At 41.4% G+C, this 19008-nt stretch overlaps 1 pseudogene; it reads right to left on the bottom strand.

Annotated features, from left to right (window-relative positions):
* Nucleotides 1–6991: 6991 nt before the first annotated feature.
* Nucleotides 6992–18704, bottom strand: LOC112824193 (protein phosphatase 1 regulatory subunit 14B-like; annotated as a pseudogene).
* Nucleotides 18705–19008: the final 304 nt, after the last annotated feature.

Below are 19008 nucleotides of genomic sequence, written 5' to 3'. Positions count from 1 at the left end.
CTTTCATTAAGTATCCCATTTTTAGTTTCAGTTGGTTTGAGTAGGTACCTATCTCTTGCAGGCAAACAATTCTCATTTAAGTTATGTAGAAATAAGAACGACAGTGCAAGGGTAGTGCCAAATCATTTCAATTAAGATAATAACTGAGGGGGACACCTGGCTGGCTCAGCTGGTCAACGTGCAACTCTTGATCTCAAGAGTTGTAAGTTCGAGCCCCACGCGGGGTGTAGAGATCACTTACAAATAAAATCTTTTAAAAAAATAAATAAAATAATAAAAAAATAACTGAGAGATGGGTCATGCACAATTCTCACAGACCCACAATCTCAGATTTTTTACATACTAACACAGAACATGGGTTATAAAGGAAGTAGACTAGAGATTGTAGCATGGCATGGTGAATGTACTTTCAAGGGAATAAATAGGAAGGATCTGGTGGGAAAAAAATAAGAAAGAGTAATGAGATAGCTTCAAATATGCGGACATCTACTAAGTGTCTCATTCAGCTAAAATAACTTTTTATTAATTTGTGGCTAAATACACTATTGCATTTCCCAAAGAGTCAATGAAATGACCAGAGGAATTTCAACTCTGAACCTAAGACTTGCAAACAAGGAGTTCATTGGTGAAATGAAAGAAACGGTGCTCCAGGAAAAAAGTGTCCCTGGATGATCATCAGAAAAAGAAAAGTTGCCGGGGGCGCCTGGGTGGCTCAGTTGGTTAAGCGACTGCCTTTGGCTCAGGTCATGATCCTGGAGTCCCGGGATCGAGTCCCACATCGGGCTCCCTGCTGAGCAGGGAGTCTGCTTCTCCCTCTGACTCTCCCCCTTCTCATGTGCTCTCTCTCTCTCTCTCTCTCATTCTCTCTCTCTCTTTCAAATAAATAAATAAATCTTTAAAAAAAAAAGTTGAATGTAGTTCAAGTTTAGAAAGTCTTGAGATTGAGGTACAGAAAACAATATGATTCCATGGCAGAAGATTCTTAAAGGGAATACAGCTCAAGAGTTTAAGATCAAAAAGAAATTCTGACTATATAATTTCTCCATGAGGAAGAAAAGGAGAAAGCAATGTAAATACACAGCCTGCTTTCTCACAGGCTCTTCTATAACTTGCAAAGCATGTGAGAAAAAGCCCATTCAACAAAGAATATAAGAATGGCACCAATCTGTGTACAGAATTATGTGAAACTGTAATATGAAACTTGTTGCAAAAAATGCTCAGGTTAACAAAAAATATTTTATACTTATATTCAATCAGGATTACATTGGAATTAATAGGAGTTTGTGCATGTCAAAAAAAAAAAACCCATAAAAAACCAAAGCAACTTTTGTCTCTTTAACTTCCATCTTTTCAATAAAGATAAATGGTATTTAAACTAAAAAGGTAGAAAAAAATGATCAGGAAGAACTAAATTAAGGCCTCTGCAAAGCAATCTTCAGAGAGCACACAGCGCCCCACCATGAATTCATGTTTCCAGGCTCAATAAATGACAGTGAAAACTACTGAAAGACCAGAGATCACTAAATAAACACAGAAGAGAGGCAAATGTCACTTTCATTTAGAAAATCGAATGGTAGGTGTGTTCTTAAATGTAATCCCCAGGATGTTTCTGCGTGGCTCTTAAAAGGGCCAGATTTTTAAGCACTCACCAAACAATCAACTAGACAATCTGCTGGTTCAAGCATGAACTAGGTTCTCTATGAGTCAGGCATCTCTGACTACCTCATTTCCCTTTTTGATAAGAGTTATAAGACCAGTGGATCATGAGGTTGTAAGAGGTATAGTATCCTTGGGCAGCAACAAACAAATGTCGCTCTTGATATCCTTACGGTCAAGTCAACAACATTGGGTGAATGTGAGTACAGTCCAGTAAATTCATGCATTACTCAAAGAGTGGGTTTGTGTCAGTTTGAAAGGAAGCTCTTGGGTTCATACCCAAGCACTTTTTCCAATTTAATCCATCAAACATACTCTGTACTGGACTCTATGGTGAGCAAAAGGAACAGCAATGAACAAAACAGACAGCTTCTGCCCTTATAAATCTTATACTTAAGTCTGGCCTTAGCCCTGTTCCATAAACATTTTAGATGACTTCAGTGAGTATTCAGAAAACACATTTATTGAATTGGTATATGACAAGCCGGTAAGAGGAATAGTAGATCCACCAGAGGAGGAAATCTCATCCCAAGGGAACTTGAAAGACTGGTATAATGGGTTAAATCAAGTAATACTAAATATACTAATGATAAATGTAAGACTCTGCCCTTGAATAAAAAAACCCTGCACAATGGCCATCACAGAAGTGTGGGTTGAGGGGAAGTACAATTTAATAGCAAATGATATAGAAAATGATCCAGGGGTTTAGGCAAAAAGTCAACATGACTAGACAGTGCAAATGGCTGAAAAAAGAAAAAGAAAAAGCTAATGCAATCTTGAGATGTATGAACAAGACATATTAGAAAGAATAAGGAAATAGACATATGCTATCCTGTGTTGGTGACCTAGATAATCACTGTTAGGAGGAATACAGATTGCACTCAATTTAAATACAAGCTGTGTTGTCCAAACCTCTTGCTCTGACCTATGAGCTCTACAGGCTGTAACCCGGGCTCACTCTCCAGCCGCTCTCTCATCTTCCTCCCACACACTCACTACACTTCACCTACTGCCATTCTTCCTACTCCTCCAACTCTCCAAACTCACCCCCACTTCCCAAGGCATGCACTTGCTGTTCCCGCTGTCCGAAAAACTTTTCTCTCCGATGTATACATGGCTAGCCTGTTCTCATCAGTAAGGCCGTCAGCATTAAAGTAATTTCTTCTAAAAAGTCTCTTCTGGTCACCCTAAGTTAGCATCTCAAGGCACTCTCTAAGGCAACACCCTTTTATTTATTTCATTTTAGTATCTCTCACTATATGATATTATCTTCATGATGAAAAGTAGATTTTTGCATCCTGTTCACTGTCAAATCCCCAGTCCCTTGTTCCCTGCCTGGAATACTGGGTGCTCAGGAAATGTGAGTTGAATGAATGAATGTACAGATGGCAAGATCTGCCAGATATGTGTTTGAGTGAAGAGCAAAAGCTTGTTGGGAAGGCTGTGGTAGAGGGGAGTCACACATAGATTGAGATGCAGAACTGGATGATCTTAAAGTCATTTTCAATCCCGAAATTGTATAATTAGGCACTAAATTGTGGGATGCATGATAATTTCACTATTGGTTCAGAGAAGGGTAATTAATGAAGACTGGAACAGTCAAGAAGATTTCATTGAAGAGGTAGACATCAAGGGCTCTTCAAGGACAGGTGAAATTTAGACAGTTGGAATGGAAAGAAAGATATTCTAGGAGAAAGGAATAGCATGAGCAAAGTCTCAGAGGCAGACCTGAGGAGAGAACCACAAGGAGTTAGGCTTGACTAAAGGAGAGGATGTACTTTAGGAACTTGAGAAAAAAATGAGACTGGACACGTACAGTAGGGCCACAATGCAAGGTGGGACCTTACAGCCAGGCTAGGAGTTGAACTCAAGGGGAAAAACCTGAGAATTCTTGAGAAGATAGATAAACATCATATAAAGACAATGATTTAAGGGAAGTTAGTCTCTGGTAAGGTCTGAGCCTTGAAACTGATTTAGACTAAATGATGTCCCTTCCACCCTAAAACAATTTATTTCTATTCTATTCCATTTTAGGTGGCTCTGACAATAATCCTGATGGGAGATAAGAGGTCCTGACCTAAGACAGTAACAAGTGATACCAGGAAAAGATGAATGTGAGAGACATTTCAAAAAGAAAAAAAAAAAAAGCTGTCAGGATTTCACTTCTAAATTAATAATAACTATAGTTATTTCCAAATGGGAACCCAACATATACTAAGTACTCAATAAATATTTGCTTATGTACCATAAAGAATCCCATCACTGAATACTGGCAAGATAAATACAAGCCTTTGTGTAAGGATGGTCATGGATTTGCACATACTCTCTCATGCAGATTCCTTTGTCACCAGTATCCTGCAGGTGGCTCGCTGATCATGGTCAAGTGGAAAAGATATCCTCTATTACAAACAGACAGCCTCTAAGACTCTATGCTGTGACCTTATTAGAATCATGCTCCATCCAGACCAGTTATAACCTTATGTGACCAGACCCATCTGAGACAGCACCATAAAGGGATTAAAATGATTTTTATCCATCTTGCCAGCGCTTAGACATTCAAACGAATGTATCTCTTTCCAAATAATCACTTTAAAAGCCCATCCTTTAATACCATTCTTCCCGCCCTTTGTGACACTTCTCTTTACGAAAGACTTTCAGAAGCCACACACCAGCCAAACAATTAAAATGCCTCATCACTCTCAGCTGAATCCCCTTTGAAGCATCACCACAACTTCCTGCCTCAAGCAACGATGGTTAGAGATCAAGATCCCTGCGGGCCCTAACCCCATTTCATGCCTCTTCCTTGTCAACTGGCCTCTCTTTCTTCTCTTTGCACTTGACTCATTTATTTCTAATATTGCTTGATTTTTGTTTTTCCCCCAATGTTTTCCAAAGCTCTTTGAAGGAAATGTTAACTATATTAGTATTATTTAAATGAATTCAGTACGCTACCCCTTGAGAGCCCAGTTGAATTTGGGAAGGAGCGTGGCACAGTGTAACAGCTCTGGAATCACACAGCCTGGGTGTGAAAACCGGCTCTGCCGATCTTGAGCAATTACCAGCAGTGTGACCTTGAACAAATTATTTAACCTCTCTAAGCCACTTTCTAAACTGAGAACAAGAACGTTAATGAGAGGAATAAGATAATCTATGTAAAACAGTACCTAGCACATACAGAATTTCCCCATTTTCCATTTTAAACTCTCAGAACAACAACAAATATTAATGATATTAATCAATCTCACTAATTGAGAGGTTGAGGGAAAAGCAAAGGCTCCATCTGTAGTGCATTCAACCAACTACTCAAGTCCATGAAGAAATCAGTCTCACGGGTTAGCATAAATAGAGTAAAGGAACACAGAATGCCCATTTGACTTGTTCCCTTTCTCCATGGTGATAGTGTTTTCTCAGTAACAAACAGACAAACAAATAAAAGCCAGTCTTTTTTTTTTTAAACTTTATCTCACACTTGAGGAATCAGGAAGAAATGAATGGAAGAAAGAAATGCTCTCAGAGAAGAGGAAGTAAAACCATCAACCTTCCAAACATCCGGGAAAATTCTTCACAAATGTTTTCAGTGCAACATTAACAAGCCAACTAAAGGGTGCTGCCGCCATTATTTACAGAGGAAACAGGAAGGAGGCGCTTCAGGAGAGCAGGGCTTCGGAGATTTAAATTCCAGTTCTGCCACTTTCCACGCAGCCTCAGGTGATTTACCTAACCCCTCAAAGCCTCGATTTCCTCATCTGTGAGTTGGAGAAAATTAAGAAAAGTAACATATGTGACGTTCTTATGCAAGGTAAGCAGGCAATGTACATTGCATCCCTCCCTACTCCCTTAGGGCCATGTTAGCTAAATAAAACTGTATGTTCTCATCAGGGTTTCTAGGCTACATCATGTGAAGTGTACATGGTACTTTGGTACAAAGGAAGACTTTGTATCTGAATATTAGGTAGGCAGGTGTTCAATCAATATTTGATCATTTGTTTTGGCTTCCATGGAAGCACTCTGTGTACCCGATATCTAGTCTAGGATTTCCTTCATCACATTCATAGGCAGGGAAGCCACCAGCTTCCTAGGTCTGCACCATACCTAATCCCAAGATCCTGTCTAGTTCATTCACCACTGTTTTTCTTCATTTCCTGTAGTCTCAGAATGTTTCCAGTGGTTTGGCAGGAGAGACATCCAAGGAAGGCAATCTTTTTAAATATGTTTGGACTGTGTGAAGCTTCTACTATGTTTAATTATCACTCTACGACTGGGAGGTATTTCAAACAGAAGTGAAGGAAAAGGAGTAATTTAAAGAATTATCCTAAACAATAAATTGCTCTCAATGTCACATATGTACAACCTTCTGAAAAAAGGGGGCCGTCTCACCGTTTTCCATTTTGGATGAGAAGATTGTCATAACCCCTAGAGGCTATGGATTCCTGATGGGGTGGTGAGCTGCTGATTTGGGGGAGTGTGGGTAGGTGGGGGGGATGGGGGAGGTCCTTTAGAGTCAGGGAGCAAAGCAGGAAATGGAAATTCACCCAGGGAGAAATACATCAATTAATTTTGAAATTACTTCATCTTATAGATACATTTGTTTGCGTTGCTTTTCTATTTTTTATCGTAGTTTTAAATTTTTTTTAGTTTTAAAACTTTTTTCTTATAAAAAAAGAAACGTGGTCATTGAAGAATATTACAATACACAGATAAGTAAAAGGAAGAAAGTATGAGTACTGCGGAAGAGCAGGTCAGAGATTGCCTGGGGCTGGCGGTTGGGGCCATGGCATTGATCAGAAGAGCAGGTCAGAGATTGCCTGGGGCTGGCGGTTGGGGCCATGGCATTGATCAGAAGAGCAGGTCAGAGATTGCCTGGGGCTGGCGGTTGGGGCCATGGCATTGATCAGAAGAGGCATGAAGAAACTTCCAGGGGGGAGATGCACATGTTTTGTCTTGATTGTGATGGCGATTACAAATGTGTATACATTGTCAAAATTCAAGTTGTGTGCTTAAAGTAAGTGTATTTTGTATGTATCTTGAATGAGTATATGTAAATTATACCTTACAGAGCCAGTGAATACTTTTCAAAGTACTTCTGTCATCACCATACAAAACTACTGTTAATACTCTTAAGTACATTTTTTCAAATGATTTTCTATGTATCTATATATACACACATATTTGCTTACACAAAAAATGGTATCATTTTTTTAAGTCCCATCAGTTTAATAACAATAAAAAACCCCCAAAATGGAAAACTGAGGGGGCAGGGAAGAGGCCCCTGGGCCAGGGGCACGGGGAGCCCTGCGCAGGCACCAGGTCTGGCCACAGGGTCCCCCGGGGAATTGCTGTTGCTACGAGGTCGGGGGGCAGCGATTGTCCTGTGGAAGCCACCGTTCACCTGGGTCAAGGACCCTTACTTCTTCTGGGGTGTGCTCAGCTTCTGCATGCCCCGGATCTTGTCCAGCAGGCCAGAGATGAAGGCCTCAATGGGTTTGTAACAGTCAACCAGCAGCTCCTTGACCCTGGCAGCCCGGGTATCATCACTCGCCATGTCGAGGAGTTCGTCCACATCAATCTCCAACTCTGGGATCTCCTCTTCCTGGCAGTCGTAGAGGCGAGTGAGCTGCTCCGGGATCCACCCCTCTAGGTTGAGGCGCTTCCGTAGCTCCTTGCGGTCGTCCTGACCTTGACCTTCCCTTGGCGCCTCACTGGGCCCTCGTCGTCCGCGCCGCCGGGCCCTCGCCTGCAGCCCCAGGGGGGCTCTGAAAGTAGATGCGGGGCCCTGGGCCACCACTGCCCCGCCCGGGGGCTGGGGCCGCCAACGCCACGCCCCCCGCGGGGCCGCTCAAAGTGGTACCATTTTTTTTTTTTAATCAAATGTAACTGGTTCTTATCGATTTAAATTTTTTACTCTCGTACTTGGAAGTAGATTTACCACCATAACCAACTGCTCCTACAGAGCTTATTACATAACACCCAAGGGAAAAAATTGCTTTAGGGAGAGAGAAACAGAAAACTATTTTCACTTGTACAGCCTCCAGGATCTCCTTATTGGCAACTCAATGATCATTGCACACTTAATAGGCAGGGTCTTGCCATATAAATGTTGGATGGCAACACTTGCCATAGATAATTTAATGGCAACCAACTGCTGAGAAACCCACTGGGGCTTGCTGACAACAGCCTTGACCACATCACATGGGCCTCTGAAAATGTGCTTCTACCTGTATGTGTGTGCCTGATGGACAACTATACAAGCCTCTGCATCTAGAGGTTTACTAGACATTTTAAAGGAGAGGACAGCAGAAAAATCTGACCCCTTCCTCCCAAGGCAAAGCTATCATTTTCCAGAGGTAATTGGAAGACAGGGAAAACTTTACCTCTACTTTCCTAGAGTCTCCAGCTGGGTCTAAGAATTAAACTGACATAAAACTAATTAACAGGAGAAAATCATACACGTTTTATTTAATGTAAGTTTTATGTGACATGGGAAGCCTTTGTAAGGAAATGAAGACCCAAAAAGGTGGCAAAACCTAAATGCTTTTATACAAGGTTGGTTATTAGAGAGAACTGTGGAAAAGTTACTAAAAATATGGGGGAGCTAAAGGAAAGAAAAGAGTCATTTTAACAAGGTCTGTTTGTACAGAATTCTCTCAGCTTCAACTACCCGATTCTGGTGATAAGAATGTTTTTTACCTCCAGGTACAGAGAAGACATCTTTCACATGGGAGTTTCATCTCCTGCTTTTAGGAAGAAAAGGGAAGGTCAGAGCACCCTTCTTGAGCTGGCTGTTTTTCAAGTGCCTTTAGCTCGAAATAATCCTCTGCCAAAATGGCATATTTTGGAGTGACATTGTGGTTTCCTTCATAATTCTGGACTCCTCAGTGCCAGTTCCTTCTGTCTATGGGAGACCTCAGGAACGAGGAAGGAGCCAGAGAAAGTAGAGGGAAACCATCCTGCAGTTATTATGGATGTCAGTGTGCAGACCCAATTATCACCCACCTCTGCCTCTGTGTGCACGTGTGTGCAGGTATGCCAAAGAAAGACGTATACCTCCCACCAGGGGTAGACAAAGCTTCTAACTGTGGGGTAATCTGTCTGGGGTTAGTTCCTAGAGAGCAGGAAAGGAAGCTGTAAAAATCTAGCTACTTTTACCAGGGACAAAATAATTTGGCCCCATTGACAGGAAAACAAAAACAGAAGTAAGACACTAGTCAGGTTTCATGACTCATTTACAGCAGTGCCCTATAGCTCAGGACCATATGCAGATGAGGGTTTAATGAGAGCCTCCTGATGACTCAGGTCTATACACCTCCAGGAGAAAGAAGAGTGCCTGGAGACCACAGGGAGGCTCAACCAAGCTGTAGGGCTTGCCAATTGTGTCTCTATACCCAAGAAGTCAGATTTGCAGCTTCCTCAGCTCCCACCTGAAGAACGGGTGGGGACCCCGAGGCAGGAAGGCCCAGTTCCTTCGGGCCAGGGCTCTGCATGAAGGCACCTGAGAGGCTGAACAAGTTGGCCCAGGTCTGTGTCTGCACTTTGGCGGTGGCCGGAGCTGCTCTCGGCTACAAAGTGAAGGCAACACACGAAAAGCAGGGAGTCAGGATACACTGACAATGGCAGAGGAGTGACAAATGACAGGGTGGGAAGAGAGAACCCCTCTAAAGTCACAGCTGTCTGGAGCCATTTAGTATTGGGCTAACAGCCCCGAGGACCTCAAATGTTCCTGAGGCCATGGCGGTATTATAGCATTGGACAATGACTGATGTTCAAAGTGAATCATCAAGCAAAGGTCAAATTAGGTTCAGAACATTTTGTTTAAGAAGGCAAAGTAAAGCATTTTGGAAAAATCACTTTTCAAGATAAAATGTTAAAGTCATCATTTAAGTTTGGGTTATACTCTGTGGCTATTAATAGTTCCTCCACTTAAAATATTAGGTATATTCTATGTTATTATATGAAAAATCCCATCCAGAGAGAATTGATTTTTATCTTATACAGTCTTACTGATATATAAATGTATATACACACACACATATATATACCTATTTTTAAATCAAATTCCATAACTTCCTTCCTCTTCTAGGACCTGATACCATTATTTATCTCCCACGTTTTCAGCCACGTGCTCTCTTTCTCTTCAGCATATAAGCATGTTCAAGTTTCTCCTGTCTTGAAAACAAAACAAACAGAAAACCTGCCTACAGCACCTGCACCTACAGCACCCCACCCCCTCCCAGAATTGACCTTTTCCTTTCCTTCATAATCAAACTTTTAAGAATGGTCTGAATCTCGGTGGCCACTTGTCCGAGGAATCTTCTCTTGCTGAAGTTCAGTGCTCTCTATTTAAACTTTTAATCTTGGGGCGCCTGGGTGTCTCAGTTGGTTAGGCATCTGCCTTCAGCTCAGGTCGTGATCCCAGGATGGGATCAAGCCCCACATCGGGCAGTCTGCTCAGCAAGGAGTCTGCTTCTCCCTCTCCCTCTGACTCTCCTCCCCACTTGTGCTCTCTCTGTCTCAAATAAATAAATAAAAAATAAAGTTTTAATCGTATCTTTTGTGCCTTTCATTTGCACATTTCACTGTGCCCGCTTCTTAAGCCGTGCTTTCCTCCAGATCCCTGCGATACTGCTCTGCTTTATTTTCTTCCTACCTCTGTCCTACCAGCGTCTCCTTTCAAGTTTCCTCTTCCCCTCAATGTCAATATTTCTCAGGGTTCTATCTCTGGATCTCTTTTCACTTGAAACATTCTCCCTGGGCAGTCTTATCCACTATGGCTTTGATGACACCCGCATCTATGTTTCTGACAAAGTTCTCACTTATGTATGTGCTTACGTGCATCTGAGTGTATAAAACAGCATGGGAGACATCTCTATTGGAAGGGCACTTAAAAGGTCCCATATTCAAGATTCCTTTCTGCTCATCAGACCTGCTCCTCCTCTGTTTTTCCCTGTTTGGGAACCACTCATCCAGTCACCCAACTTTAGAGACATCATAGATTCTTCCCTTTCCATCCTCCACTCATCCAATAAACACCACTTCTTGATTCTTCTTCCTCAATATCTCTCCTGTCTATCTCCTCAGCCTGCCTACTGTGTGCTACTTTACTTACACATTGGGTCAGGATAGGGCCTCAGTCCTCATCTTCAAACTTTAGGTCTTGATCCCAGAACTTCTGTGTTGTACTGCCTGGCTTCTCTTTGGAATTTTTCGTTTGGTAATCTGGTTTTATTCTCACTCACTATCCAGGACATGAGGTCCTGGTTCTGTTGTGCAAGCCAAAGACCATTCTTCCCCTACTCTTAACCACCACCCTCCATAAGGATAAGAGAGAAACAGGATAATTTCTCTTGACTGAGGACACTCCCTTGCAAATCATAGCCTAATCATAAGTAATTCTGTATTGGAATGGTTGGTTCCTTTGTTGTCTTCCACTTTATGCTCTGAATTATTTTATAGTTCTTTCAATATCTAGATCATCAGTGGGCCTAGTTCTATTATCTGCCTTGTCCCTTGGCTATTAGCCATGTTTTATTGGCTCATCACATGTCTATTAATTTTATATTATATGCCAAACATTAAGCATAAAAATATCACAGAGAGTCCGAGTGTTACCTTCTACCAGGGAAGGTTCCCCATTTTTCTCTGTTAGAGAGGGTAAGGACTGGTTCCTTCAGTTATGTGAGAAATTGAGATGTGTTGGGTCTGAATTGCAATTTAACTAAGATTTGCTCTACCTCTGACCTGCCCCTTGTTCCTAGGGCATGGCTCTCCTGGGTTTATATTTCTGAGCCTAAGGGTCTTCTTCGTCCTGACAGATTGCAGGAGATCCAGCCCTGCCCTTCAGAAATTCCAGCCCACCTCTTCAGCCTACCTACCTGTCCCCCACAACTTCAATATCTGGTCAATGTCTTAAGGAGAGACAAGAAGCATTTTGAAACAAGGTTCTCCCCAGAGGGTCTTTGATTTCTAAGCATTTCGAGTGAAGTCTGTCTTTTAGAAGCTTTTACCCTAGCTCTGTAGCCTCCTGTGTAGTACCGGAATTCAGCAAATACGTTACGGGGGAAATCAGTCATGCATTTGAGTCTCCTCCCTCTTATTTGTCACATCACCCCTATTGTCACATCATCCTTTTATAACTGCTAAGAACTTAACTGGTTTTTCTTTGCCCCAGTAGAGGTTCTCTGTGTGAGCAATCCCCTCACCCAACCCTCTAAACAGCACACGCCCTAGGGAAAAAATTATCAGACGGTGTCTTCTCACTACCGAAAGGATTCTTACTCTCTCTGGGATTTTAGTGCATGTAATCCTCAGTGATTTCATAGCAACCTGATGCCTTTAAAGTACAATTTTTGTCACTTATAATAGGTTATTCTAATTGTATGAGGAGTGTTGGTCTGCCATGGTCTACTACAGCTGACCCAGAAAAGAAAGTCCTTTATAAGACTTTTTTGATACCCATCTCAGTATTTTGTGAGTATTCAATACACAATAACATGCCAAGCAAATTTTAAATTAATGAAAAAAGAAATCATTTAACTTTTCTTAGCATCATTTCCTCCTAGTAAGATAGTAACATATTCCATAAATGTAATGCTTAATGCTATACAAAGTATTTTCAGCTCAAGAAAGAATACGGTCCTTATTCCATATTCATTTCATTCTTATAATATCTCTTCAGTAGGATTCGTAATAACGACAAAAAGGATAAAGGCAGCTAGTAGTTACTGAGTGCTTGTTTTGTGTCAAACCCTATGCTAAGTAGTTTACGTATATTATCTTATTTAATCCTTACAATAAACTGGGAGATAGGTATTTCTCTCTCCAATTCCATAAAGAAAGGGAAACTGGAGGGGCGCCTGGGTGGCTCAGTTGGTTAAGCAACTGCCTTCGGCTCAGGTCACGATCCCAGGGTCCTGGGATCGAGCCCCACATCAGGCTCCTTGCTCAGTGGGGAGCCTGCTTCTCCCCGTTCCCCCTGTTTGTGCTTTCTCTCTGTCAACTAAATAAAAATAAAATCTTGAAAAAAAAAAAAGAAATGGAGGCTGGACAATGTTAAGTGACATGTCTAAGTGCTGAAAGGTGATAAATGAAAAGAGTTGGATTCAAATACTGCATATTTAGTTCCCTGCCCTGGATAGTTTTCACTGTACTTCAGCTTTGTGTCTGGTATAATATCAGGTTTCCTATAGGGTTCAACGACAATACCTAAAATTCTTCAACCTACAATCTTTCCTAAGTACTATATAAATATAAAATTTAACAATGAATGAGCTGTCCCAAGATGATACTGAAAATACTTAGAGGTAGGGTAAGGAACTTGAGCTGATTGTCCTCTTATTGATACAAATGGTTTTGCTTTCTTCAGATGACATTTCTTTGGTCTCATATCTGGACAGCAATAATAATTGGTAGGATGAATGAATATTTAGGATTAGAGATGGGTCTGTGGCCATAGTAGTGAGTAAATCTAAACCTCACAGGTTAGGTTAACCTCTGAGTTGACCAGTCATAGATCGAAGAGATCAAATTGCATTCTATGATGGAAGAATATATTGGTAAAAATGAAAGCTATCCTAATGATGTACTGTATGTTGGCTAATTGAATTTTAAGGGAAAAAAAGGAAAGCCATCCCATTTGTTTCTTTAAAAATCACTACGTAGAAAAATAATAATCTTAATGTTATATGTTAAATTATTTGTTGTCATGTGGAAAAAGAGAAAGATTTACTGAAAAAAAACCCCAGCCATTTTAGAAACTAAGTGAATAAAATGCACACTTTTTATCATAATGAACTAGATTTCTCTTTATTCAGAATCATGTATATTTTTGTCCTCTATTTCTCTCAAACTGCTTACAAAAAATTTTGATGCCATCCTTCTATTCGGGGTAGAAATAAGACGAAGGAAAAGTGAACTGACAATGTGTTTAATCAGGTATATTATTAGATAAGGATGGGCGTGTCTTAAAAGCTTTAAAGCATCACTTCTAATTCTTTCTTTATAAAACACACATGGGAAATAGGAGATACAAACTTCTCCTCACCAATAGAGAATTTTAGGAAGTATGGGACGCCTGGGTGGCTCAGTTGGTTAAGCAGCTGCCTTCAGCTCAGGTCATGATCCCAGGGTCCTGGGATTGAGCCCCACATCGGGCTCCCTGCTCAGCGGGGAGCCTGCTTCTCCCTCTCCCTCTGCCTGACGCTCTGCCTGCTTGTGCTCTCTCTCTCTCTTTCTCGGACAAATAAATAAATTTTTTAAAAATCTTAAAAAAAAATTTTAGGAAGTAAACAATTATCAAGAGTCCTGGATTTTTTATTATTTCTGCCTGTAAGCTATTATTATTCTCAGTGAGTGGCTGGAATAATTATTATAAACAGTGTAATACTTTCAGAAAGAATTGTCCTTAACCTGTTTACCTCCTGTGTGTATAGATTGCATTGGTACAGAAAGATTTTATATATATATATATATATATATATATATACACACACACACACAGATTTTATATATAGCTCACAGAGCTATACATATACATAAATATACACACACACATATATATATGTGCATGTACTTACACACACATGGGGTACATAGGCACTCTGTATGCATCTAAGCCTATATACATACGGACATGTGTCAAACTAGATCTTCTGTGTAAATTATTATATAGCTATTTCCTGATCTTTTGAGGTGTTTTCAAATCTACTATATCATTTGCTCTTCACGATGTTATTAAAAGCAGCAATCATGGTACAGAGTTAGGTGAACTATTTTGTCCGTGGTCACGAGCAGAATCCAGATGAGACCTGGTCTCCTGACTCTTCCTTCTCACGGGGCTGCCACCCTGGCCTGATGGGCTTCACTCCAGCTGAGTGTGGGAAGGACACCATGTCCTCATTGCCATCTTCTTGAATCCATTCACTCAAACAAAAGGTCGTTTTAGACAGAAACCTGGTTTTGACTGATTTCTTTCACTGCATTGACCAGTTTCAATAAAATGAGCAAATCAGTGTCTTTGTTTCTGTGTCACATAGACGCTGCCTAAATACTGACCAGGTGCTGTAACACTAGCTTCTGTGACCCATTTTAAACCCTGGCTCCTGGTTTAAACAAACGCCTCTCTCTCTAATTGGAATGTGACCAAAAGGCAAGACGGGATGAAAACACAGCAGATGACATCTTCTTAAGCAAACACTATTCAATTAGAGAGGCGAAAAAAAGCTATTTTTAACAATTTCAACCACGAGGGAGCAAATGTATTGATCCTATCGTTGTTGTTTTCTTCCTCCCTGTTGCTAGGATGTGGTCTCTATTAAAGATAGTTGTTGCCTTGGTGAAAATCTTCCCAGAGCAAAGTAGTAGTGCTCCCCCTGCTGGCCGAGAAGCCAGGTTGGGTTTTTTTGTTTTGTTTTGTTTTTTTAATTTTAAACAAAACCACAGAAACAAAACATTTTTTGTTTTTATTTACTATCTTTAGTAAGCAGCTTAGGACTTTATCCGTAAAATTGTTATTTCAAGAATATTGGAAACAGCACTGGATAGTTTCTTTCCTGTTATATATGACAACAGGAAAGGCGAATTCTGGCCAGGTGCCAGGTTTCTCTCTGCTTGGGGCTATTTCTTTGTTTTATCTCTTTAACTCAGGGTGAGCCTGGAGAGTAAGACTTTTCTCACCTTGATAATTTAAGCAGTTTGGGTGCCATCTGAATTTCTGAAAAGGCCCGGGGCAGGAAATCGCTTATAATACTAACTAGTGATTTTTGCTTGTCACTAGTTACTTGTAATAGAGGAGGGGGGAAAGAAAGAGAAATCCACAAAGTTTTAGTTTCTTTCACCATGGAAATTGTGAAAGTCCCGACATTAAAGCTGAAAAGTAGGCAGGGATTTGGTGGTCAGATTATGGAGGGGCAAGTGCACCCTGCTGAATTTGAAGGGCCTGCAACCTATCCAGTCAGCTATGACCAGAGGGAGTAGGGTTCAAGAGAGGGATTGGGAAATGAAGTTATAGACTTAAAAATCAACAGCCTATATGTCAGAGTTGAAGTCACAGGTGTGGGTGAGGTCATCCAAAGAGAAAATATAGAGAATGAAGAGAAGAGGGCTAAGCATGGAAACTTGGGGAACATCACCAATCGTTAAAGAATGGGCAGAAGAGGAAACATTAGTGGAAACTGAGACAGAATCCTCAGGGTTTTCTGGGGGGGGTGGGGAACTAAGAGAAATTAACAGATTGACCGAAGGAGGAGAAAATGTCAAGAAGGAAGAAGTCAACGGTGTAAAAAGCCAAAGGGAAACCAGCAAGTCTAAGAACTTGAAGAAACCATTGGCTTTGTTATTTAGGAGGTCCCTGGTGACCCCAAAAGAGTATAATGGTGGAGACAAAAGCCTGATTTAGTGATAAATGAGAAAGTAAAGGTAATGAGGACAAACAACACTATGGAGAAATTTGGCAGGGAAGTAGAAGAGAGAAAGGATGGTGCCCACAGGAGAGAGTGGGGCAGGAGAAACTTCCCTAAGACCAGCTGGCTTGAATATGCTTGGAGGGTAATGAGGAAGAGCCCGTGAAGCGGGAGAGACAGAGAAAAGAATGAGTGGTTCAGACAGATTCAAGAGAAGTTGGGAAGGGAAAGGATCGAGAACACAGCTGAGTTTTAATGATTTTTTTTTTTTAGGATTTTATTTATTTGTGAGAGAAAGAGAGAGCACAAGCAGGGGTAAAGTCAGAGGGAGAGGGAGAAGCAGGCTCCCCCTGAGCAAGGAGCCTGATGTAGGACTTGATCCCAAGACCCTAGGATCATGACCTGAGCCGAAGGCAGATGCTTAACGACTGAGCCACCCAGGCATCCCACAGGCTGAGTCTTTAAAAGAGTAGAATACATCTTCTTCTGGGACAGCTGGACAGCAAAAAAGGATGTGCAGATGACTTCTGAACGGTGGTCAGGAGGTGGTGATTTCTGGAGGACCACACTGAGATGAGAGTTTAAGGAGACAGGTAAAGGTTTTTACTGCCAGAGGAGTTGCCATAAGAGAAAGGGAAAATCAAACCTACTAAATCTTCTACTAACGATTTGTAAAAGGCTCCCTGGGCAGTGTTGAGGGGACAAACAGTGAGACTGCAAACATAAACTGAAGGACATGAGCATCGACACAGTGGAGTGCTTTTTCTCCAGCAGCAACACGTAAACCAAAGGCATGAGAAGAAAGTCTAAGTAATGGGGCTGCTCCAGAATTCTAGATTGCCAAGGCCAAGGGAATGGACAAGAGAGTATTGTCTTGGTGAGACTGTGGCAGTGAATGTCCGGTTGTTGTGTGCTGGAGGGATATGAAAGGAAACGAAGCCGGTGTGGAGAGAAGGGAGAGGGTGAAGGGGTGCGGCTGACAGTTTGGGAAACTAAGATGAGATCCAGAGACACCAAAGAGACTGAAAAGCCCATTCAGTGAGAATGTAAACTTAAAGAGGTTGAAGGACAGAAGCTGGAGTCTGGAGCGGGTTTTGAGAACTCAGGAGCTCTGGGACAGAGCAATTGCTGGTCTATGAATTGCTGGAGGGGGACATTCATGACACCCTTGAAGGGAGAATGAAACCAAATCCAGATGCCAAAACCTTGAGAGAATGCCTCATAGAATGTGGCAAGTTGAACCTAAATATCAGGTTATGATTATAACGAGGGGAATCTGTAATGGGCTCCCATCCTTTAAGCTCCTACTCTGTACCAGGCACTCTGTGGAGGTAAGTTGTATAGATTATCTCACTTCATTCCCATTTGTTGCTACTCCTAAGGCGTTACTCACATTTTACAAAAGATGAAACGGAAGCTCAAAGAGACTAAGTGATTTGCTCAGGATTATTCGCAAACAATGAATCATGGAACACTATCAAAAACTAATGATGTAATGTATGGTGACTAACATAATAAAATGAAATTTAAAAAAAGATCTCTAAGGAGTACAAAGATGGAATTCGAATCTCCCCCAGGCCACGAACACAATATTGTACAATTTAGTGTTGTGTCCCCGGCAGCGAACAACGCCAAGCACATTTTAGGAGGCTAAAAATATTGTTAAGAAAAGAAGAAGTAAAGGAAGGAAGAGAGAACATAAAGTGATGACAAAAAAAGAAATGAATAAAGGACTTGAAAGCTCCTGTGTTTCTCCTCTACCCCGTAGCCTCCCCGGAAGGGTGTGGTCTAATCTAACCGGCAAAATCGAATTACCAGCAAGGAAAAACAAAGGAGCCTTCACTGCTCCCCTCCCCTTCCCTCACCGTTAAACATAGGGTTTTATTTGTAAATCAGAACCTAAACTAAATGAAGTTGCCAACATCAAGCCTTCCTGATTATCTTCCATCCATCCTAAATTGTCATGTGGGCCACGTAAGTAAAAACAATTTGTTCTTCTCTAACACAGACCTCTCCGAACACGGATCACCACTATTAGCTTCATGCCAATCCTCCCTCCACTTCCATTAAAGTAATGAAAATGAGCTCAGATTCCTCTGAGGACAGAGATAATTGATATGAAAGGAGATGCAGCTGGATTCCTCTGGTCAAAAGCTGAAGTGAGAATGAGGAATGTTTCGTGTCTCTGTAAACTCCCAGGGACGTGCTTTCCCCCCAGAGTCACTGGAAAGGAGGACATTTTCACAAGTCTCTATTTTTTGCTCAATATTTTTAAGAGTGCAATGTTGTAAATGAGCAAAAACTTAGCACTTGAATGCAGGCTCTTGGAATAGTTTCAAGGACCCTTATCCATCAAACCTAGCCTCATGACATGCTGGTGAGGTATTGCTAACCCTGGGACTGCCAGGGGGCTGGCACCTCACATCCCACGTAAGTTGGGGGCAGGTAAGTATCAGCCTCAATATCATCAGCACAGAGATCAGACCTCTGAGAGGCAGGAAGAAGTACAAAATGAAGCTCTTGGACAAGTCCCTTCCAGCAAATCAGGCCGTTTTCAGAGGTCTTTATGGGAGAGTGGAGGAGGTCTTTACGCTCTGGGCTGCTCTGGGGACATGGAGGGTGAGAAGGAGAAGTGGGAGGAGCCTGGGGACCCATTGCCCTTCTGTCTAGCACAGCTCTACTTTTACTTCTTTCGTGTACTAAATTTCTAAATAAGATTTCTTTTAAGCAAAGATCATGCTAATTAAGAAAAACAAAAATAGAAAAGCTGTGAGGTTCTTTCTAGTTTTAAAAATATGCTCTGATTATAAATCTATAGAGCAGCCACCCCCAAAGTGGAACGCTGTGATTTGCTGTGGCTTAAGGAGATCCACAAGGGTTTGTTTTTTCAAAAATCTATCCTGTAAGATCCTAGAGGGAGGATTGAAGAGGAATGGCAGCTAGGAGAGGTTCAGATTGC

The sequence above is a fragment of the Callorhinus ursinus genome, unplaced genomic scaffold (assembly GCF_003265705.2).
Source record: "Callorhinus ursinus isolate GAN/ISIS: 27379988/994484 unplaced genomic scaffold, GSC_fseal_2.0 scaffold9, whole genome shotgun sequence".
Lineage (NCBI taxonomy): Eukaryota > Metazoa > Chordata > Mammalia > Carnivora > Otariidae > Callorhinus > Callorhinus ursinus.
The sequence above is the reverse complement of the archived record's forward strand: the minus strand, read 5'-3'. Positions and strand labels throughout refer to the sequence as shown.